This window comes from Periplaneta americana, chromosome 7 (assembly GCF_040183065.1).
Source record: "Periplaneta americana isolate PAMFEO1 chromosome 7, P.americana_PAMFEO1_priV1, whole genome shotgun sequence".
NCBI classification, from domain to species: domain Eukaryota; kingdom Metazoa; phylum Arthropoda; class Insecta; order Blattodea; family Blattidae; genus Periplaneta; species Periplaneta americana.
This window is the reverse complement of record NC_091123.1, coordinates 86,557,143-86,582,115: the sequence shown is the minus strand read 5'-3', so window position 1 is coordinate 86,582,115 and position 24,973 is coordinate 86,557,143. Positions and strand designations below refer to the sequence as shown.

General features: G+C 35.2%; 1 long non-coding RNA gene across 2 annotated transcripts in view; it reads right to left on the bottom strand.

Moving 5' to 3' along the window:
• LOC138703256 (uncharacterized) overlaps positions 1-24,385 on the bottom strand; it is a 33,283-nt gene extending 8,898 nt beyond the window's left edge. The window contains exons 1-2 of one of the 2 annotated variants that reach the window (XR_011333012.1): positions 18,203-24,385; positions 1,349-1,476 (exon numbers count right to left, since the gene is read on the bottom strand). This is a non-coding gene — a long non-coding RNA (uncharacterized lncRNA). The remainder of the gene's footprint in view (positions 1-1,348; positions 1,477-18,202) is intronic. The other variant, XR_011333013.1, reaches the window with a different exon arrangement.
• Between the last annotated feature and the right edge of the window lie 588 nt (positions 24,386-24,973).

Here is a 24,973-nt window from a genome sequence, read left to right as displayed (position 1 = left end):
CCAGATATATTGATTTAATATATTTATCTTTTGGTCCGGCATGAGTAAGGGTGAAGTGACCAGCTGATTAAGATTTTTTGTCAGTTTTTCAATTAGTTCCGCCGCATTAAATTTTATTTCATCATTAAAAGTAATGCCAAGATACTTTCTTAGAATTTTCTGCAATTTGAATGTTCCAATTTAAACTTTTATCCATATAAGGTTCTTCACTTAACGGAATTTCGGTGCCATTTATTTTAATTGGAGACAGATCTGATATGGTAATAGTGCTTAACAAACATGAATGACCACAATTATTGACTGTGATTTTTATGGATTTAGTTTAAGTCGGAATTTCCGTGTCAATTTCCAAATAGAGTCGAGATCGTCATTAATTTTAGATATTGCATCATTTATTTTGTCAGTGTGGAATTTTATGTATATTTGAAGGTCGTCTGCATAGAAATGGTGTCGGCAGTACCAATACTTTAAAGATTGTAGTTTGTATAGAATAAAAATAATAGAAGCCCGAGAACTGATCCCCCCTAACCTCACGGCCTGCCAAGAGAAAGAACAATTTCCAGCTATCACATTTTGTTGGCAGCCATTAAGGTGAAAGGCAAACCACAGGACATGTTCTTCTAGGTGTGGGCTTCTGAGTTTACAAATTAACAGGTCAATGTCTACAGAACTGAAGGCTTTGGTGAAGTCAAGTAAAGTCATTATTGTCAATTTACGTTCATCCTGGGCCTCACACAGATCTTCCGTGACTTTAAGTAATGCAACATTTGTGTTATGTCTGACCCTGAAACTTGATCGATAAGAGTAGAAAACTTTGCATTTGTTTAAATAGTCTGTCAGTTGCTTGTGTACAATGCATTCCAATGCTTTGGATAGGACAGTTAGAATGACGATAGGTCTATAGTCATGAGATGTCTGTGGTTTAGTCTTAGGAAGTGGGTAGACAAAAGTGACTTTCCATTGCTGTGGTCAAGTCGAAGTCATAATTGAATCTTTGAAAATGTGAGTCACAGTCGTTAATATTAAGTCCATTATTTTGTTTAATAACGAAATGTTGACGTGGTCTGGTCCTTCTGCTTTAGTTGTGATTCGTTTCAAGGCTTTCTTTACGTCAGATTGTGTAATGTACGAAAAATGAAATTTTTCTCTTGAGGAGATGGTCCATAGGTTTAAGAGTTCAGCGATTGTCTGCTGTTTGTGAATGGACCTAGGGACTGTAGGGTGAGTTTTCGTAAAGTGGTCATTGAGATTGAATTGCAGTCTACCTGGATAACGATATGTATACTGTAAAATTTCAACTAATATACACAATATGGTAAATCAAAATCATTTTACAGCATTTACTCACCTTACAGGATCCTTAGGAAATCTAAAGAATGAGAGTTCTGGCATTTTCTTCTGGTTGTTGCATACTGACCCTTTGCAGGGAGTCATTTTAGGATTAACTTCGTATCAAAATACTGTAGAAAAAGTATTCTGCAATAAGAATTGTTTATTAAGTGTAGTCATGACAAACATGTGCTTATTATGTCTTTTCTGACCAAACTACACAGAACGAAGCTTACTGGTCATCACTAAGACAACAATAAATGATTCGAGTTTCGTGACTGTGAACACCAGTCAAGATGGAGAATAATAATTATAATCCAGCTGAAAACCATGTATAAACAACGTCCTTCCAGGTAAGAATCCCAAACGAAGAGTATGACAGAATCACTGAAGAAGACTTCTGGCCAAAGGGAGTCTCTGTAAGGCAATTCATTTTTCATCGACAACAGTTTAATGGTGCATGACTTTGAGGAGAAATCAAATTTAAGCAAATTCCAACTGAATAATGCTGTACAACATAGGACTAAAAAACGCCCTCACAATGTCGTCTAAGGACATTACTGAAGACTAAGACATTAAAATACTAACAGAAACCATGCTAGTAAATATAGTCAATCTACCAGGCCTTTATGCAGTTCATGCACTCACCCAAGAAAATCAAAGAGGCATGTACTGTCAATGAGACAGCTCATCTGCCCTGGAAGGAATGCGGAGTTGGGGGTAGTTTCGCACTAGTAGTGGAGGGGGTGGATGGAGAGAGAGAAAGTTTGAAAATAGAAATACAATGTGGCATGCATTATAAAAACAACATCTTCTGGATACAACTGTACATCTTTTTGTGAGTAAAATAACCTAATTGCCTAAAAAGGCTTACAATCACTTTTCAAAAAATTTTTAATTTTTAATACTTGATTAATTAATTTTTCAGATTATGCCTATCACCACGGTGAAATAGACTGAGAATCCTCTTCACTTTCCACAACACATCGAACAATACTGAACTTTTTAAATCTTCATTTTTATAACTTTTAAATGGTTTTAACTTTTTAACTCTATAATTCAAGCACATAGTATGTGCCCAAACAATTATGTTCAGTCAAAGAATTACGATTCTATATATTTAGTCTAAGGCCACAGACGCCATTTAACCTTCATGTAAATGCATGCATGGGCAGATTAATCACCAATGTAAATACGTGTTTTATATTCCTGACTTTGTACATTAATCAATTTTAATTTTTAATTTTAAGGCCATGGACGCCACAAACAATTTAAATGCATGCATGAGCAGTTTAATTACTAGTGTACAAATGTGTTTGTTAAATATTTCACCCAGTTCTATTAATTGTTTGTCAGAAAACTTACCTGAGGATGACTTACAAATAAGTCGAAAATATTCGTGATAGTTTACAACTGTACTTTGATGTAACAGAATTTAATTTTCTGCCATCTTATAATATGATAAGTGTTTGACTGAAAATATAATACTGATTATTTGATTTAATTTCACAAAAACTTATCTGAATCAACATGACCTTTAAATCTTGTACAAGAGCAAAGGCAATGTGAATGATCCAAACACAAACATAGGAAACCCTGGAAAACAATAGCTTCACACTGCTAACGAAAATATTAATATCAGAGGAATAGTAAGAATACGCTCTTGGTTATAAACACCCTGTTACAAAAGATTTCACAAGAGTTCCAGAAACGGAGCTGTGTACCATATCTTCATTGACTTCAGCAAAGCCTTCGACCATCTAGATTGCCACAAGATGCTGCAGAAGTTGGCCCACACCATCGGAGATAACCATTACATAACAGCCAGTGAGGAGCATATTGGCAAAAAATTACGTCCAAGTGAATGACAACCTGGCGATGTCCATTCCCATAGGGCAAACAGTTGGTGTCCTACCTTCCTTTTCGTGTTTTGTGAGTCGTCCTCTGTTATATTTTCTAACAACTAAGTGTGATTCGTTCACCTCAACTACATGTCCTACACAGGATGGCAGTATTTGCAATACTTTGTATTTCGTAATTTGTAAGGATTTTCGAAAGTATTTTGTATTTAAATAAATAAAATTAATGTATTTTGTATTTCAAAAACTCAAAATACTTTCTTCTTCTTATTGTCCTTCAAGTTTTGGGTTTGGATTTGAAGAATGAACTTTTGTCTTATTTTATTTTATTTTATTTATTTATTTATTTAATAATAACATATACATAAAAACGTTACATTAAAATACCCCGAAAGAGCAAAGCTCGTGTTCGGGGACAGTTCCGTTACATAGATACACATACTTTGTAGACAAAATACTTAAGAAAAAAGCTCACATAAAGATTGTAATAAAATTAGTAAATAATAATACTAATAATAACTGAGTGAAAAAAGAGACGATGTTTAGATTGATGGATTAATATTAAATTATTATTAGTAGTATAATTAGTGCAGGTCATGTTGACATAGTAACCAAGATAAAATAGAAAAATACACTTAGGATAGAAATAAACTTGTTTTACAATACATGGTACATAATATATATACAGGGAAGTCTGTCATATAAATTTTTTAATTCTGGATCTGAAAATTTCATTGCTTAAAGTAGTCAATTCTGGATGAAATTTTATTATCGAATTATATAGCCGTGGACCATAATTTGTACTGTGTAGTAAAGCAGCAGATGTGAAATATTTAGGTTCAACTAATTTAAGAATTTCATTTCGTCTCGTATTATGAGCATGTGGCTGAGCTACAAATTTCGTTCTATTTTTATGATAGAATTTCATTAAAGAGTATTCATAAATTTGGTCAATTCTAAAAACATTCAATTCAGAATGGATCAAATTTGTTGGATAATCCAGTCGCCTTTTCAAACAAATTTTGATTATACGTTTTTGCAACATAATTAGAGGAAAAAGAGCAGTTTTTGTAATGCCTCCCCATCCAATTATACCATATTGGATAACAGATTCAACTAGAGCCAAATAAACCAAACGTAATACGTGAGTAGGCAAGTAATGGCGAAGGTTTACAAATTTGTAAATTGTTTTACGTATTCTGTTACATAAAAAGGTGATTTGTCTATCCCATTTCAAGTGCTGATCAACAATAATTCCCAGGTATTTCACATCTACAGATTCTTTCAGGCAAGGGCATTTACAGGTTGTAGAGAGTTTACAAAATGAGTTGTGGATTATTAATTTTAAATGAGAAAGTGATTTCAATTTGTTCAATCCAGAGACTGTTAAAGAAAATGGCACCAAAGTAGTTTTAGTTATATTTAGAGATAGCAAATTTGCATCAAGCCAGTTTTTGATAAAATTTATACCTACATTGGCATGTTTATAAGTGTCCTCCCAAGTTAAACCACTGAAAATCACCACCGTATCATCAGCGTAAGAATAACAGGAGCCATTATGTACTTTCAAATCAATGTTTAATAAATCATTAATATATATTAAAAATAGAATAGGACCTAAAATTGTTCCCTGAGGGACACCTATATCAATATTTACATTTTCACTGATATTATCATCAATTTTGGTTACCTGAGTTCTTTTGTTTAAGTATGATTGAAATAACTTATGCGCAATACCCCTGACTCCTATATCAAATAATTTGTCCAGAAGTAAACGATGGTTCACCGTGTCAAAAGCTTTCCTTAAATCTAAGAAAATCCCTAAACATTTAGAACCGTTATCCAACTCCTGCATAATTTTACCAGTGACTTCAATAATTGCGTCATCCGTAGATAATTTATTTCTGAAGCCATACTGATGTTTGGAGAGAATTTCATTTTTCTCTAAGTAATTTACTGTTATTTGCCTACCCATTTCAGATGTGCTAGCCATACACTTACTTTTCTTGCCACAACTGATTTCCTTAACACTAGGAGGACCAGAGATACTGTCTACCTACCAGAACCAGACCCGTAATTTTGATGGATGCAGGTTTAACAGGTTTTCTTTCCAAATATTTAATACTTTTGAATAGGAATGATTATTTATAAAAATTTTTAATGCTTTTAAAGTATATGTATGATTTTTCTCTAGGATATGACATTTTTAAAATTTCAATAACTATTGAGTTCATCTTAAAAAATCTAAGTACAAAAATGAAAGGAATAATTTCCACATTTAAACACTATGGATTACACTATAAACAAGAAAAAACTATTAACAAGAAACACAAAAATAAGCATCCTTTCATGATTGTTTATTCAAAGCCACTGGCTGCATCATAACACCTTACACAGGTATACTCGGAACTTGCTGAGCATGGTCCACACACGTACTTGAAGCACTTTGCACACTGATTTTTACTTCTGTTCTTCCCTCTGCATCCTCCATTCTGACATGTCTTGCGGACGTTGCTCTGTTGAGGAATTATTTCAGGAAGAGAGGCTGGTGGTCTAGTGGTTACATATCTGGCTGCTAGTTCTTCTCGCAAGTTGAATATGAACTGGTGCCAAGACACATTGTCACCTGTTACCTCCTGTACAGAAGCCATGCGTTGATTGCGGCCAGGTCCAGCACATTGAAAAACACATGCATAGGCCATCTACGGCATCTGTATTTCACAGTGTAAAGTCGAGCCATTTGATCTACGATGTCAACACCACACTCAGTTTCATTATAGAACATCACTGTTTCAGGTAGCTTTTTTTGATGCTGCTCGTTGATGGTAACTGTATTGTGTATTGTGCTCAACAGGAGCACATTCTTGTTCTTTTTACACTGATAGGAGGTTAGGGTCATGTCACCTGACTTGTAAATAGTGGTACTGTGCAAGGGCACTGTAGGTGATTTTGCTGATGGAGGAACTTCCCATCTAGACATTTCCAGTGTATTGACTATGCTAACACTCTTGCGTTTCAAATTTTCTCCAAGAGATTTTGCGGTGAAGAAATTGTCGCATATAATATTTCTTCCCTTAGAAAGGCAGGGCTCTGCCAGATGCATTACAACATGTTCTGCTAATGGTACACCTGCTGGACGCTCCTCATCTCTACCAAGGTAAGGAAAACCCTTCACCAAGTATTTAGAGCTTGTATCAACAGCCAGCCAAAACTTTATTCCAAACTTGTCTGGTTTGCTGTTCATGTACTGTATGAATGGGCAGCGAGCCTTGCAAGGAAACAGATGTTCATCCACAGTGATGTTTTCACTTGGTTTGTAATTGGCAATGAAGGTATTCCATATAGGAGTAGCAGCTGCAAAGCGATCTGTTTGTAATCTTTGAGATCGTGTGGCTTTCTCATCAAATCGCAGAAATCTCAAAATTTCACTAAATTGATTTCTACTCATGGTGTTCCGAAAAAATGCTGGTCCCCAAACCTGCGACCATAATAATTTTAGGAGAAAGTTTTTGCGCCATATACTCCATTCACATACATAAGAGAAATAGCAGCTTCTAATGCTTCAATACTAATGGTCCAGCTGTCATCTTGTAATTCCTGACATGCTCTTTTTTCAGTACATCTTTTTATATTCAGAAGCATGCTGTCATCAATTAGAAGTTTCCATGCGCTTGAATGCTTACAATTTACTATGGACCTCTTTGCATGCCCTGTAGGTCCAGGGACTTCTGTCACGATATTCTGTCGTGCTCTTCTTCCAGGTGCAGCTTGTGGAGGAATAACAGTCCATTGTGTCCCATCAACAGCAGTCTCAACACTCCCTAGGACAGGATTGTTTGTTACCTGAGAACAATTTCGTCCTCGGCCTCTGCCATGGCCACCTCTGGTAGTTGGAACATTAGGAGCCAGTGGTAATGAAGCAGCTGAAAACATAATTAATAAATTATATACTTTTATATTAGAGACACAATTCAATCCAGGAAATAGAGTTACAAAGATTTTTTTCATATTGCTGTTGTGGTAATTAGAACTGAAGTAACATATTACCGGTATTTATAAAAAATATGGTGATGAAAATAATAATAATAATAATAATAATAATAATAATAATAATAATAATAATAATAATAATAATAATAAAGTACCTAATAATAAATTATGTAGCCTAACTTACCTTTTGTAGATGAAGTATCAGCTGGCTGTTCTGGTTGCTCATTATCTTGCCTCAAATTATGCGATGAATCTCCATCTGAAGAGTCACTAGTTTCATCTCTGCTAGGAACGTAATCTGCGTCCTTATCAGTGTGGTCTGTACCTTGATTTTCACATAATTCGTGGATTTCGTCAATTTCGCACAGATTACGGGGATCTTCACCTTCTGATTCGTTACCACACATATTCATCAAATAGTAGATTTCTCCTTCTGACAAATAACGTGTCAACAGAGGCTGCCATTGTGAAACTGAATTTTCGCCGACAAAAACAGCGCACGTGTCAAAACAACACACACTCAGAGAGCAATATTTTATTTTTAGATACCAACAAAGGACCTGCCAAAGTCATAAACCACTTGCAGAGGTCGAATGAAATCTAAACATTGTTGCAACAATAGAAATTTGAACCACATCTGGTATGTAGGCATGGCCGGTCTGAAACTTGAAACCTGCCAGAATGACGGGCGATGGTGCTACTAGTAGTAATTGCTTGTAACATCCTTTAGAAAAGTCATAAAAATCCAATATTTTTAGGAATCATACAGCACAAAGATAAAATAAAAGTCGTAAATTGTGGGAGTCATAGGATGAAAAGCTTTCGAATAACAATTATTTAAATATGTGGTACTCAGCAGAATGACGGGTCTGGTCCTCCTAGTGTTAATGCCATAAAGAAATCTCCAACAGCATCAAGGATCGATCACCCAACACTTGCTAAATGTTCAGCATTATGGAATGCATCTAGGAGACCCAAATCCTCAGAAATTATATCAGATGTCTTGAAATATTCATTAAAGTTTCCTTGCCCAACTCGATGGAATTCTCTTCATGACTCAATCTCTCAAATATTGCAATTCAAACATGATACAAACAGTATATGTGAAACACTGGGATTGCCAACCTTCAAAGATGTTGAATTTCAGTACCTTGAAGAATAATGTGCAGTTCTGAAACCAACTGCCGTAGCCCTTGATTTAATGCAAAATGAGAAGACGTGCTATTACGGCCAACTTTTGTCCACATTAATTTCCCTCAAAAACAGATTACATATTCTGTTACCTAGTGAACTATGCTATCTATTCCAAGTAACTTCAATCCTAATAAGTTCGCTTTCATCAAGATTTAAAGCAATGTTTGATCTAACCCCAGAAGCAAATTGAGCTATTTTGGCAGCTTGCTTCCACCCATCATTTAAAATGGATGGCTACCTGACACTGCCTCACCAAATGATAAGAAGAGGATACAGAATATGTGTGTTAAATCAGCTGAGCAGTTCTCTGCTACACCTTTGGTTAGTTCAGACGATGAAAACAATTATGTTTTCAACTCAAGTACAACAGACTTTGAAAAGCAAAAAGAAAAGAACTTGTCTACTGCGGAGTATGAGCTTTCATACAATTCTTAAACAGCAAAGGGACAACCCTGTGCACTCTAGAGAATTACCCAACAGTGAAACAAACTTTTATAAAGTATAATACAAGTTTGTGTTCATCTGCACCTATAGACTGTTTTGCAGGATATATTCTTTCACAAGCAAGGGGATCTTTATCTGATAAACTTGTTGAGAAACTGATTTCTTTGAAAGGGAGTAGTAATTATTCATATGTAGCATACTTTCATTGCTAACTGTTTAGTTACAGTATTTATACAAAACTTCCGAGGTAAAAATACTTTTAATGTTAATATAATATTTTACATTTTCAGTAATATTCGTATTTCTTTAGGCCTATATACTGCATTGATTATTTGAAATACAAATGTATTCTGAGTATATAAAATAGGCCTACAAATGTATTTTGGTTAGGCCTCATTTTTTAAAAGTATTTTGTATTTGTATTTCAAATACTATTCTTTGAAGTAGACCATTTTGTATTTATATTTGAAATACCAGGATGTCAGTATTTTGGCCAGCTCTGGTCCTACACCACCAATCTTCTGTTGACTGTTAGTAATGATAACATAGCAAACTTCCCTGTAAAATCTATAGTAGTCCACGACAGTATTGGCACCGACTTCTGCTTTGATTGGAGTGTCAAAGATCTTTATACGGAATAGTTGGAGATAAATGAATGTTAAACTCTAGACAAGAGTCAGTTTATTACATTCAAACAAGATCTTGACTGCTATCGCACATTCTTTGTGACAACTAACTTACTGCACTTCAAGCAATGCGGCACACTTTTATTCTTACTTCTCTTCTGCTGCACCACTTTTCCTTCGGCTCCACAATCAATACACTTGATATTTTCTTTGCTGGGCAATAATTTGTGGACGACACAGAACTCTATGCAACTTTCAATATCTCTACAAGATTCATATAATTTGCGTAAATTAAAAGCCATGACTTGAAAGTGGGCTTCTACTAACAATGCATGTTTATAAGGTTGCTATAGCAATGACGTCACGAGAATTGTTTATTCAATATTGGCTTATAATGATGAGCAATTCCACGAAAATGTCATACTGAGGTGAATTTCTTGAAATTGATGTAGGACTATTTTTGTTGAAGAAATATGTTTCTTTATACTTTAAATTGCCTTATTTCGTAAGATAATGTTTAAAATACTCTTTCTTTTAGTCTATAACTTGCTGCAGATCTTGTCATATTCCAAACACTTAAAAAAACACGTATAGATACTTATGTTTCATGTCACAATTTGGACACGTAAATTTGTTTTATTTCGAGCCGTCTTTTTTGTGTACTATATTTTGGTCTTTCCTTGAAGTAAATATGAAATTAGTTGAAGTATCCTAAGATCCTAAATAACTTAAAATTATTATAATTATTTGTACTGTAAGTTACGGTCAGTCCGTCACAAGAAACATACAAAAACTCTTCCACACAGCACAATAATTGACAGATTAAAATTTCCTTTGGTATTCTGCGTTATTACTACATCACCAATAAAAAAGTATTAGAACATTTTCTTCTAAAGTGATTTCGTTTTCCGCAGCGGCATTGTGAGTGACTGACATGTCGCGCTCTCAGCTGTTATGCTGTTCATTCTCACAGCGTGCTTAGTTACTTGGAAGGCCTTGGTGAAGTTATACGTGAACTGGCGTTAAGTGTGCAGTAATTACACCTGAAAAAAGCAAAATGAGATTCAGGCAGCTCATTGGAGCAATAAGCAGGTCTCAATATTTACTGCTGTTGCCTGGTTTAAACAGGAAGGTGACAGGGAAGTTCAAAAGAAATCCTCTGCATTAGTGTCAGATTATGTAGAATATGACAAATATGCAGTGGATGTTTGTCTACGAAAAGTGTTTTCGGAAATTTTGGTGATTCTTCCGAACATTGAGGTGGTAAAAATATTTTCAGATGGAGCAGCGAGTCATTTTAAACAGAAGTATACATTAAGCAATGTGGCATTGCTTGCTTGCATATTTGGATTTAACATAGAATGGAACTCCTTTCAGTCATATCATGGCAAAGGGGCCGTGGATGTGATTGGAGGCCAAGTAAAAAGGATGGCATGGATGGCTGCGAAATCGGGGAAGAAGATACAAAGCGCTACAGAATTTTGTAACGTTGTGAGCAATAAAAACATCCAAATTATTGTTAAAGAGGTAACACAGATTGAGATAGACGAAGGAAAAAAGTATCTCGAAAAACGATTTGAACATCTTTCACCTATTCCGGCAACTAACAGAGTTCATTACGTGAAAGTGTCAGATCCCTATGTAATAGAATATGTACAATTGTCTTGTGAACAATCAATGTGAAAGATGCAAAGGTTCCGTGTGTGAAAAGAAACTAAAATTTGTTCAGATAACAAGTGACATATTGACTGTGTTCCTGCAGTACATACTTGTTAGACTAAATAAGTGAGTCAACGAGTGCTGTGGAGTGCTTCTACGTGTTTAATTCCAATGGTTCAAATTCAATCTAAAAGAAGAACTCAACATTCTAATCTATTATTATGAACATAATATATAACAGCCATAGGCATAGGAAATATAAACTGTGATCTGCGTCACCTTATCGTAATCGATAAGGAGGTCAGTGCCAGATGATTAGGAATGCACTCGAATAACGTAACATACTGTCTTACGCTGGGGAGTTGATGCCATATAGAGTGATAAGCACTGTCAAGGTTGCTGTGATACTCTTATAGTCCTAAAATTAAACACCAATGCATATGGCTTGTATATACAGTATCTAATCGCAGCGAAAGAACTATATATGTTATTAAGTAGGCCTATGTAATACTTGTATGTGCATTAATTTGTGTCATTTAAGATGCAAACTAATTTTTGTATTCTGGAAAACATATTAATCATTATGTTAATTTACTACTTATCAAGTTTCATATTATTTTGTACTATTTACGGTTCTGTATGTGCAACTTCATTTTAAAATTCAGAGATGTCAGTCAGTTACAGAATGAGGTCAGTCAGTTACACATCACTTTTTCGGCCATAACTCCATTACTAATCGTGGTTTAGAGGTCGTTTTCAACTTAAACTGAAGATTACCATTTCCTTTCCGAACTATATTTTGCAAAATTGTATCAGGAATGACAATTCAGAGAAATCTGTGGAGAACCATGTTCACCCGAAGAGAGAGTTGACATTTATGTCAGTCAGTTACACACACTTTGGAAGTAAATAAATAGTATACTTTTCCTATAAATGGGTCGCCACTGTGAAAGTTTATTGTTGCTTCGAATTGCTATGATGGTTGTTTTATATATATTGTAAATAATTTGTATAATCTGTTGAGGCACTTGATCATCTGCCAAAATCTGAAGTACTTTATTCCGATTAACTTTATCAAAAGCCTTTTTAAAGTCAATGAATGCCATATGTGTTTCTAGATTAAATTCTCTAAGTTTCTCAACCAGTAATTTCAATGCGAAATATCCATCACAACAGGACCTTCCTCGACGAAAACCATTTTGTTCCTCACTGATAATATTGTCGTAATGCTTAATGAGTTTTTCAAAATATTTGCATAAATTTTCTATCCTGCGTTCAATAAACTTATTCCTCTATAATTATCCGTAATTTTCAAATCTCCTCTCTTATGTATAGGGATTACAATAGATTTAGTCCAGGTTGCTAAAAGGTAGTGATGTGCATTCACTCTACAACCTCTCCTACCCAAATCCCATCCTCACCTTCCCGTGGTGCAACCCGTTTTGAACGAACGAGGCTCTGGGGACCGAGTATCAGCGGTATAACTGAAATGTCATATGCAGAGGAAATGCTGTATAGGTGGGAACCCCAACAATTGCACCTCTCTGGGCTAGCAACCCATTGAGCGTCATTTTCACATTGCTTTCAAGTCTCAACAGAAGCCTCGGATGACAAGGATGGATTATAATAAACTTAGTAATAGTAAATATCTAAACTTGTGATTATTTAGAAAGCCTGAGATCACATTCTAAATATGGAATCCCTCCTATCCATAAGGAAGTACAATGCTGTGCCTAATTCGTTTGTGTTGTCTTGATAAATTTGTTGCTATGCCAGAAGGGGCACAACAAAATATTTTGGTTTTCGTAAGTGGGATATAACTCGCGATTTTCTCAAAGATAAGCCATTTGTTCTTTTCATGGCAGGGGGCACGACAGTACTACGTAGCAGAGTGAGTGGACAGGAATACTTCTCTCTATTTCTATTTATAGGTGTTTATATATTAAGACACTAATAGTAATTCGTTGGGTGTCAGCCCATGTAGGGCACTGGCCCTTATGCACTATATTTTCTCTTTCACTGCTTTGTACACCTTTTATTGATCCTTGCAGTGATGATGAATGTGAGTTACTGCAAATCAACTTGTCATCCTATTCCCGTTAATTGAAGTTTTATTTTGGACAGTTTTCTTTGTTAAGAGTTTATCCATTATTTCCATTATCATCAGTTACAGTGGCCTATGCAGAATTTTGTTAAGGGGAGTCATTATCAAAATTGTGTACAATTTACATTATCGGTATTTAAAATTTTGTGTATTATTATTATAAACTGAGTTTTCACAGTGGGATGTGAAACTACAGTTCTGGGAAGAATGTTCATGGCAACATAGTCATGCTGCGGCTGCATAGAAACATTTGCCAATGTAAAATTTTCACTAACCTCGCGAGAATCTTACCAGACTTTTTGCTAAAAAAAATTGTAAAATTGAATTTATGGTCGTTTAGACACATCAGAGAACCGGGAACGATAATATGAAGTTTATATTAAAAATATGAACTGTTAAATGCACAAAATATTAAACGTACATTTCACAATAAAGTCAGAACTCAAACAAACAGGTGAATACCACTCTTAAAATGAGTTTAAAGTCGATAATGCACAACATTTAACAACACCTACACTGCGGAACTGTCAAAACTACTTTTTAAATATGTTTCACAAGTTTAATTTCTTATTGTGTCAGCTTCATTTTATTACAAGATCAGTACTAGGTAGTAGATCTTTCTATAATAAAGATAGCATTGTTGCAATTCGGATGTTCCACAGCACCAAAGAGCAAAGGCTTGTAATAATACACTCTAAAAAAATAAGTAATAATATGAGATATAGTACTACAATTTTTCCTGCACCAAAGAAAGAAAAAGAGGAAGGAAAGAGCGAAAGAAAGACAGTCGGATAATCCGCCAATCGGTTAATAGGGTGACGGATGATCGGGGTTCTACTGTATTTATTTATTTACTCTAGCACTATTATGTCAAATTGTCAATAGCAATTTCAAACCTCGTGCTCCATCTAGCTAGCATCCACCTTGGCTTCCACTCAGGGTTGCCAAATGTAAGAATGCTCTGGCTGTAACTCTGTTTAAGTATATATTACTGTTGATTACTGGCTTTACCTATGGCATGCAAGCTCCTTCACTTAACTGTGCATTGTACAGTTGTCAAAAAAAAAAGTGGCAGCACTCGTGAACACTCAATGTCCACTTCGGGTCGCGGCAGTGTTACATGATGCATGTGCTTGTATAAGCAGTTCCGGAACTATGAAAGTGTTCCATATCTGCGCCTCGTAGACCAGCGGTAGAGTGCTTGTTTAATGATTCAGAGGTCGTGGGTTCGGGCCTTCTTCAATTTTTCATTTTATTTTTTAATCGTTCTTTAGCGATGTAAATGATATTCAAATTATCATTTATATCCAGTTATCGTTCTTTATGGATATCACGTTATTTATATTTTGTTATCGTTCTTTAGAGATATGAATAAAATTCAAGTCATCATTTGTATTCTGTTATCGTTTTACAACGATATGAATAATAATAATTATTATTATTGTATCTCCAATGGGGGTTAGCCCTATTTTACATATATATGTTAGGGCTATAGTTTTATACACAAAAAACATAAGCATAAAGAGAAATGGAAAAGAAAATTAAATTAGCTTACGCGATGTAAACAAAACATAAACAATCCGTAAATTAGGCATTGCGATTGCAAAACAAATATCAGGTATCAATATGAAACATTAACAACACACATACGTAACACTTCTATAACACAAATACACAGCTTTCCGTACCATACATCATAAATTAATACACAATAGTTACACAAACACAATCAAAATTAATACACAATAGTTACACAAACACAATCAAACTATAATTACGACATTGCGACGACATCAAGCATCCCATAATTGACTCACATACATAACAAATCAAGCATCCGTTGCAACACATGCACTTCAACATAGTAACCACACTTTTAAAAGTTACAAATTTGGCTCCAAGAAGAATAAATAGGACACTGTTACTAATTACTATTCTTCTACAATTTCTTAAATACATCTGTAATAAATCTGTGAAATTCCGATATGAATAATATTCACGTTTTTTATATTGTTATCGTTCTTTAGCGATATAAATAATATTCAAGTTATCATTTATATTCTGTTTTCCTTCATTAGCATTATAAAACAATATTCAAGTTATTTATATTGTTATTGTTCTTTCGCAATATAAATAATCTGTATTTTATGTAAGTAATTATTATAACACAAATAACCATCTTTCTTTGTAAAATAGGTTATTTTATTTAGATAATTAAATACGTATTATATAACATCTTATATTAATTAAACAAACCGATATTTATCATTTATATTCTGTTATCGTTCTTTAGTGATACTGTATAAATAATATTCAAGGTATTTATATTGTAATCGTTCTTTAGCGATATAAATAACATAAATTTAATATTAGGTTTGGAAAAATCCAGTTGCATAATACTGGTATTAGTTTTTCTTTTTGTATTATTACATTATACTATCTTGAACCACAATAAAATGAAAAGGAGTAATGAGGAATTGAATCTGAGACGTTGACATCTAAATTCCGACGTTCGTCCGCTGAGCTATGAGGGCAAAAGTGTGGAAACATTTTCGGAAAAATTGGCCCAATCACACTCTAAGATTTTCTGATGATTCGTAGAAGCTAGTCCAGGATGCGGGGAGCAAAGGCTAATTGAGATTTCCCGGTCTCTGATCGGGTCAAACATCTTGATAGAATTAATATTTAACCCTTGCCGTCACTTTCGGTGAAGTCCGGAGGGCCCAATTAGTCAAATCCACTCTCCTCATCTCCATGCTTGGGCCCCCTGGAATTTAATAAGATGCGAAAGAGATAGTGGTGTGCGGAAAGCAACAGGATGTTACCGCATTTAGGTCTATCCTTCCTAAGAAAAACGCAAACATGAACAAAGGAAGCTTTTAATAGAAGAAGAAGGATCTTCTGCAGACCTCTGGAAAAAGAACTAAGGAAGAGACTAGTGAAGTGCTTTGTGTGAAGTGTGGCATTGTATGGGGAAGGAATATGGACATTACGACGAAATGAAGAGAAACGAATTGAAGCATTTGAAATGTGGATGTGGAGAAGAATGGTGCATGTGAAGTGGACGGACAGAATAAGAAATAAAATTGTGTTTGAAAAAGTGAGTGAAGAAAGAATGATGCTGAAATTGATTAGAAAGAGAAAAAGGAATTGGTTGGGTCTCTGGTTGAAAAGAATAATAGACGACATTAGGATATGTGGATCATATGCGGAGACTAAGAGGAAGGCAGAAAATAGGAAAGATTGGAGATTGCTGGGTTTGCAATGAAAGACCTGCCCATGGACAGAACACTTATGTATGTATGCTCAGAATGCCTGGAATATCGTGTCTAAGAACAGTCGCTATTTGCAAAGACTAGTCAATTCCATGCCCACTCGACTGCAAGATGATCGAGATAAGAGGAAGATAGACTAAATATTGAATTGTGGCTTTTTGTTTTGTTTTTTGAACGCTTAATTGTTTGACTGTTTTAAGGCCGACGCCAGTAAATTTGTTTTGTTTATGCCACGAAAGATATTTTATTGAGAATAAAATCTTTTTCCTTTCCATTTGCAGCCACAATATCATAATGATAAAGTCATGGCATAATATATTAATGAACCTGATGTTCATTACTAAAATAATCGTAAAAGAGAAAGGAGCCATTATGTATAGTTTGTCTCTCTCAAAAACAGAACAAAAAAGAACATAAAAAGCACGAGGTTGTAGTCGAACGCAGGACCTCATGAATAAGAGGCCTGAACGCTACCATTATGCTACCGAATAACACCCAGTATACTTCAATTATAACTGTAGATATCAGGCAACATGGTCCAACAACATGTAACATCGTCTGTCTCCGAATTGTAGCGAAGATACCCGAATGGAACTTTGTTTCAGGAGAGCGGCCACTTTTTCTTTTGACAGCTGTACATGTGCAGTGTCACATCCTTCGACTTAAGAGGAATAAATAGTGCAGTTTCCCCCTGTCTATGGAGTGTATGGCTAAGTGTAACAAAGTTTAGTACACATATGGTAGAAAATTGTGCACATATTTTTTGGCAAGACGTTGCTAAACTTTTTGACCCCACCTTTACTTGCCAGTTATCATCAGTTGTTTTGAAAGTTTATGTGAGACCAAAATAAACACAATTTTCCCGGTATGTTAACATGAACAGCTTCTTGAGGGTTATGAATATTTTTTAACCAAAGTTATTCAAAATATTCAGAACAAAAAAATGTGGACTGGGTGTAAATGTCATTGGCTTTAAAGCTTAAGTAGCCACCTAAGCAGTTCGGGCAATATATTTTGGGTCCTATCAGCGCGTAGATGCTGAAAGATTTTTCAGTAAATACAATTTAATGTAGGAAGTAATAAGAGAACACAAATGACAGAAGAAATGTACAGGCATGTTCCTTCTATGATTTCTTTGTTACGAATTCATGAACATGATTAACAGGGTCATAAATAAAATTAGTATATCTATGTAGGGATTATTTTAATCCCTGATATTTTCAAAAGACATGACCTACCCTCCTATATTGACGTAGAGTCCATGTCTTCCTTCAAAATGCCACAGAACGTAAATGCTAAATGCTAAATTTCTAAAAATCATCACCCCTAGCAATATAGTCTTTGTAGTTTTGTTCTCTTAAGATCTAATCACCAATAACAATAAACCATGTTGCCAGAGGATAATAGAAAACAAAAGGTATGAAAACAAATGAAACGTATGTATAAACAATATTGAATAATCTTTCAAATTTAAGTATCATAATATAGGGGTGCCATTTGAAATTTCAAATGGCCCTCGGAAAGTGTGAGTGGGTGAAAACTAAAATGCAATTAACATTAGTTTTAAACTATCCTCTTGGTATCTAAATTGACAATTGACGTGTTTCTTGTTTAAATTTAATTTAACTGAAATAAATAATTATTTAAAGTAGGAAGTTTTGAAATGAACTCCCTGTGTATGCATTACTGTGATCTTTGAATAACGAAGAGTTAATTACTTACAGGCTTTAGCAGTGGATAATCTTCAGAAGCCTTCCTGATGTTCGGGAGGCTGAAGATTCCATCTGTGAAAAGAAAAAAAAAAACAGTAATTATTATGTTCAAAAATTGTCACTGAATTATATATTCGACTGCATTTATTAATAATTTTAATACACATTAAGATTTAGTAGCCAGTTCGGTATTACTGACCACAGTTACATTCAATACCCAAGAACTATTCCATTTCCTTAAAGTGTCAGCCATATACTGAAATGATGTCTTCTAGGAAATAGCTGGTTGAAACAATATTACTAATTTCAAATCTCCAAAATGTTCAAGACAGAGAACATCTGATAAACACAAGCTAGATATTTTGATAACTAGTCAATACAGAGATATACAGGCCAAAGGGGGATGGGAACCCACGCTGCGCTCCTGGCTGTCCATGACAGTGAAGATCGAGAGTTTGTCCCTGGACGTGAAGGACTGAATGAATTGAAAGAGAAGCAAATGGGAAGAGAAACTTTAAAAGGTTCCTTGCTAGGGAGTTTGGGGCTGAGAAAAACTGAGGCCACTTGTCTCATTTCGGGTTTTGCTGCTCCACTGAAGGAGCTCTAGAAAATTTTGAAGGGAAAAAAGCCAAAAATGGACGTAACCTAATAGCTACCACAAAATGGGGAGGGGGGGGAGAAGGAAAAGGAGGCGTTCAACAAACAGCCTGCAGGATCAGAAGAAGAAACACTGGTAGTGTAAGTCTGCACATTGAAAGTTACTTTGTCCTTTTGCAGTGCGAGTAGAGTCAAGTAACCTCGTTCATGTAACAGGGTAATGTAAGAAAGATAAGAAAGAATATCTATGTTTATAAAAAATACCTGAATCTTTATGAGAAAGGTCATGTAGGTTCGACATTTGTCTTAGTATCTTAGGAAAATTACAAAAAACCTCACGCAGGATGAGTTCTCTCAATATAAGAGACTAGCCAATTGGCTCTTAGGTGATGTGATTCTATTGGATTATGACTCAAGGACAGGATAAGTTGCATCAATTTAGGAGACTGGCCAATTGGCTCTTAGTGATGTGATTCTATTGGATTATGACTCAAGGACAGGATAAGTTGCATCAATTTAGGAGACTATCCAATTGGCTCTTAGGTGATGTGATTCTATTGGATTATGACTCAAGGACAGGATAAGTTGCATCAATTTAGGAGACTAGCCAATTGGCTCTTAGGTGATGTGATTCTACTGGATTATGACTGAAGGACAGGTTAAGTTGTATCAACTTAGGAGACTAGCCAATTGGCTCTTAAGTGATGTGATTCTATTGGATTATGACTCAAGGACAGGATAAGTTGCATCAATTTAGGCTACTAGTCAATTGGCTCTTAGGTGATGTGATTCTATTGGATTATGACTCAAGGACAGGATAAGTTGCATCAATTTAGGAGACTAGCCAACTGGCTCTTAGGTGATGTGATTCTATTGGATTATGACTCAAGGACAGGATAAGTTGCATCAATTTAGGAGACTAGCCAACTGGCTCTTAGGTGATGTGATTCTATTGGATTATGACTCAAGGACAGGATAAGTTGCATCAATTTAGGAGACTAGCCAACTGGCAACTGGCTCTTAGGTGATGTGATTCTATTGGATTATGTCTCAAGGACAGGATAAGTTGCATCAATTTAGGAGACTAGCCAACTGGCTCTTAGTGATGTGATTCTATTGGATTATGTCTCAAGGATAGGATAAGCTGCATCAATTTAGGAGACTAGCCAACTGGCTCTTAGTGATATGATTCTATTGAATTATGACTCAAGGACAGGATAAGTTGCATCAATTTAGGAGACTAGCCAATTGGCTCTTAGGTGATATGATTCTATTGGATTATGACTCAAGGACAGGATAAGTTGCATCAATTTAGGTGACTAGCCAATTGGCTCTTAAGTGATGTGATTCTATTGCATTATGTCTCAAGGACAGGATAAGTTGCATCAATTTAGGAGACTAGCCAATTGGCTCTTAGGTGACGTGATTCTATTGGATTATGACTCAAGGACAGGATAAGTTGCATCAATTTAGGAGACTAGCCAATTGGCTCTTAGGTGATGTGATTCTATTGGATTATGTCTCAAGGACAGAATAAGTTGCATCAATTTAGGAGACTAGCCAATTGGCTCTTAGGTGATGTGATTCTATTGGATTATGACTCAAGGACAGGATAAGTTGCATCAATTTAGGTGACTAGCCAATTGGCTCTTAAGTGATGTGATTCTATTGGATTATGTCTCAAGGACAGGATAAGTTGCATCAATTTAGGAGACTAGCCAATTGGCTCTTAGGTGACGTGATTCTATTGGATTATGACTCAAGGACAGGATAAGTTGCATCAATTTAGGAGACTAGCCAATTGGCTCTTAGTGATGTGATTCTATTGGATTATGTCTTAAGGACAGGTTAAGTTGTATCAACTTAGAAGACTAGCCAATTGGCTCTTAAGTGATGGTATTCTATTGGGTTATGACTCAAGGACAGGATAAGTTGCATCAATTTAGGAGACTAGCCAATTGGCTCCTAGGTGATGTGATTCTACTGGATTATGACTGAAGGACAGGTTAAGTTGTATCAACTTAGAAGACTAGCCAATTGGCTCTTAAGTGATGGGATTCTATTGGGTTATGACTCAAGGACAGGATAAGTTGCATCAATTTAGGATACTAGTCAATTGGCTCTTAGGTGATGTGATTCTATTGGATTATGACTCAAGGACAGAATAAGTTGCATCAATTTAGGAGACTAGCCAACTGGCTCTTAGTGATGTGATTCTATTGGATTATGTCTCAAGGACAGGATAAGTTGCATCAATTTAGGAGACTAGCCAACTGGCTCTTAGTGATGTGATTCTATTGGATTATGTCTCAAGGATAGGATAAGCTGCATCAATTTAGGAGACTAGCCAACTGGCTCTTAGTGATGTGATTTTATTGGATTATGACTCAAGGACAGGATAAGTTGCATCAATTTAGGAGATTAGCCAATTGGCTCTTAGGTGATGTGATTCTATTGGATTATGTCTCAAGGATAGAATAAGTTGCATCAATTTAGGAGACTAGCCAATTGGCTCTTAAGTGATGTGATTCTATTGGATTATGACTCAAGGACAGAATAAGTTGCATCAATTTAGGAGACTAGCCAACTGGCTCTTAGTGATGTGATTCTATTGGATTATGACTCAAGGACAGGATAAGTTGCATCAATTTAGGAGATTAGCCAATTGGCTCTTAGGTGATGTGATTCTATTGGATTATGTCTCAAGGACAGAATAAGTTGCATCAATCTAGGAGACTAGCCAATTGGCTCTTAAGTGATGTGATTCTATTGGATTATGACTCAAGGACAGGATAAGATGTCTCAATTTAGGATACTAGTCAATTGGCTCTTAGGTGATGTGATTCTATTGGATTATGGCTCAAGGACAGGATAAGTTGCATCAATTTAGGAGACTAGCCAATTGGCTCTTAGGTGATGTGAGTCTATTGGATTATGACTCAAGGGCAGGATAAGTTGTATCAATTTAGGATACTAGCCAATTGGCTCTTAGGTGATGTGATTCTATTGGATTATGACTCAAGGACAGGATAAGTTGCATCAATTTAGGAGACTGGCTAAATGGCTCTTAAGTGATGTGATTCTATTGGATATTGACTCAAGGGCAGAATAAGTTGCATCAATTTAGGAGACTAGCCAATTGGCTCTTAGGTGACTCTATTAAATTAGGACTCGATTAGTGAGAGGGTGCTAGTTGGAAACTGATTCTATGGATATTATAGCCAGAGTTAGAACAAGGTCATTTCACAATGGTTGCATTATTCAAGCTGATTTATTAGGAGATGAGTATTCATCTACATAAACCTGGGGATGGTGGTGGCTTCCCTATTCTGCTGTCCCATGAATATGGCTAGTGGATCTTCTGGTGTCTCCGTCGTTCCCTATGCTCATACAACCTGACAATCTTACTAATAAACGATGTATAAAAGTTATACTGGACTTGTACACCGTTGTAACTCAAAACGTTACTAATAAACTGTGTGTAAGCTATCCTGTACACAAGAGGTGTACAAATATACGTAGTAATCGTTATACAACCTCTTTAGGTAGTATAAACCTTGCACAGATGGACAATATGACCGACTTCATAAACAGCTGATCGTTTGTTCTGTGACATACTTCGAAAGCTGACCCAAATATCTTTTGTAGAGAAGGTTATATAGCCGAAATGGAAGATTTCAACGATTATTTAGCTGATATAGAGGACATTGAAGACTTTGATGTTATAAATAATGGTGGCAATAGAAAAATGAACCAATACAAAACTCGTTTTGATCCATTCACGTTAAACGATGAGGATTTTAAAGCAAAATATAGATTCACGAAGCAGTATATAAGATTTATTGTTGATGTCGTGAAAGAAGATTTGAAGCAGGATCCACGAGGTGGATCCGTAAGTTGTGAACTGCAAGTTTTAATAGCACTTTGCACATGGGCAAGAAACGAAGTAAGTATTGACTTAATTTTAAGTACTGTAGGCTTTTGAATACAGTGACCATACATAGTATATTCTGAGTCCGAATTCGAAACAATTAATGGGTTATGTTTTTTTAATACCTCCTCTCCCTGACCTGTTACGGTAGTGATTAAAGTAAACCACACTTAAATCTTGTTACTAAAATATTCGTCTCTCAATTGAATAATTAAAAATAATAATAATGATGAGAAGAAGAGCGCACTAATGTGCATATTGTTGAATAATTACACTTTACTACTGTATATTATTTTATAGAAATAGACCGATTTCTGCACTTTATGTTATGCCATAAAGTGATTCACATAAAGGACACACAAGTCATCATCAAACGATGGTAGCAGGTTGTCTTGTATATTAATAATAATGATCAAAGATAGTTTGAATTAAAATTATTGGTAATTCTCCAGAAGAGCTGCACCAAAGAGGGCACAAATTCACTTGACGTTTTCATGGAAATAAGAATAATGCTTCAAATGGAATTCATGTCTGTCACTGTTAGGATGAAAGTAATCTTGATTTACAGAAGTTAATTTTTGTTTTGGTGGGAAGACTATGGTGATGATGATGAAATGGCGGCTGAAAGCAGGATTATGGCACGAGTGGGAAACCAAATTCTTATGGTAACTATGAATTTAAAAAGGTTGAGAATTAGAAGGGATTAAATGGTGTTTTTCTTCAGTGAGTTAGGTAGATACAAAGGAAACAAACTTTCTATTTACCATAAATACTGTAATATTGTAATGCAAACAAACTGGCTCCTTTTCAGTACCAGTAACCATTATTTAGATCATTTAGATTTATATATGGAATATTTCCTTTTTGACTTTATACCCAGAATAAAAATGCTGCATATAAACAAAAGACTGAAGTGGAAAATGACAGAAAAACTGGGCAGCACCATGTTCCATCTTGCATTGCAATTTAAGCCTGTACAAGTAAATCTATGAACAAGACTGTGTGTGTGGCAGGCTCGGAATAAAATGGAACTGGTACTTTCTACAAACTCTAATGAAACTAATTTTTATAGGAAAATTACCGAACTAACCATAATCACTTATGTTATATTACTCTCTCTCACCTATGTGGCTCTAAATTGTCCATGTTACCTGGGCATTTCCTGGTTCGAGAGAAATGTAAGAACGATACACTTGTACTATAAATTGTTTGTATATTTCATCAATTCCAGTACCAAATTTCTTTGATAAAATATAATTTTTTATACATTTTCTGTAGCATGTTCGTAATGAATGTACTGTTCTTCTTGTCATCTCTATTGGCTTCAGCGTCGACCACCTTCATTTTATCAATTAAAATTTGACATGCTTCTTTTTTTACCTGAATATTCATTAGACTTTATCTTTTATCTTCCAAAGACATGGGTTGTTTCTATAAAAAATAAATTCAATCAAAAACTCCCTTGAAATTAACCTTGAATCAATCATGTCCCTTGAAATGACTAGATTTAAATCGTATCACCACTTTTACATTCAATCTTCCTCAGCGATTTACATGTACAGTACGTGCTGCAAAATTTCAGGCAGAGCTTGTTTGTGTTCATGCCAAACAATTAACAGAACACAATAACTTGGCACGCACGCACGCGTACACACACACACACACACACACACACACACACACACACACACACACACTCCATCTTGCATTACAACAAAAGACTGTACAAGTAAATCCATAAACAGGACTGTGCGTGTGGCAGGCTTAAGTTTGCCATTGAATTGGTCGACGACATTGCCAGTGTGTAGTATGTACCAATCCCACTTCTCTGACAACGACAACTTCTTTATGAGCACTTTGTTCTTGATTAATTTTTCGTACATTTCTATGCAAGGTTCTGAATGAATCATTTCATCAAGACTTTAACACAATTTATTGTCACTGACGGTTTCTCTTATTTTCATAAATTATTGATTATCGAAAATGCCCTTTCTACAGAAGCACTGATTCCAAAAATTAAGAAAACATCTATAATGCATTATTTAAAATATATTTGTAGTTTTGAATGTCGTCTCCTATAGTACATTCCTTCATGTATAAAGCAAGTAATTAATTAAATCTAGATAAGATTAGGGATTTTTAAATTATTGTTTCAGGACACTGGGACAGACCTGCGAAATTCGAGATGTATGGTCACTGTACCTAAGAATAATATTTGTAGATTATGTGAAAAAATCTGTTAGTCACTTTAAT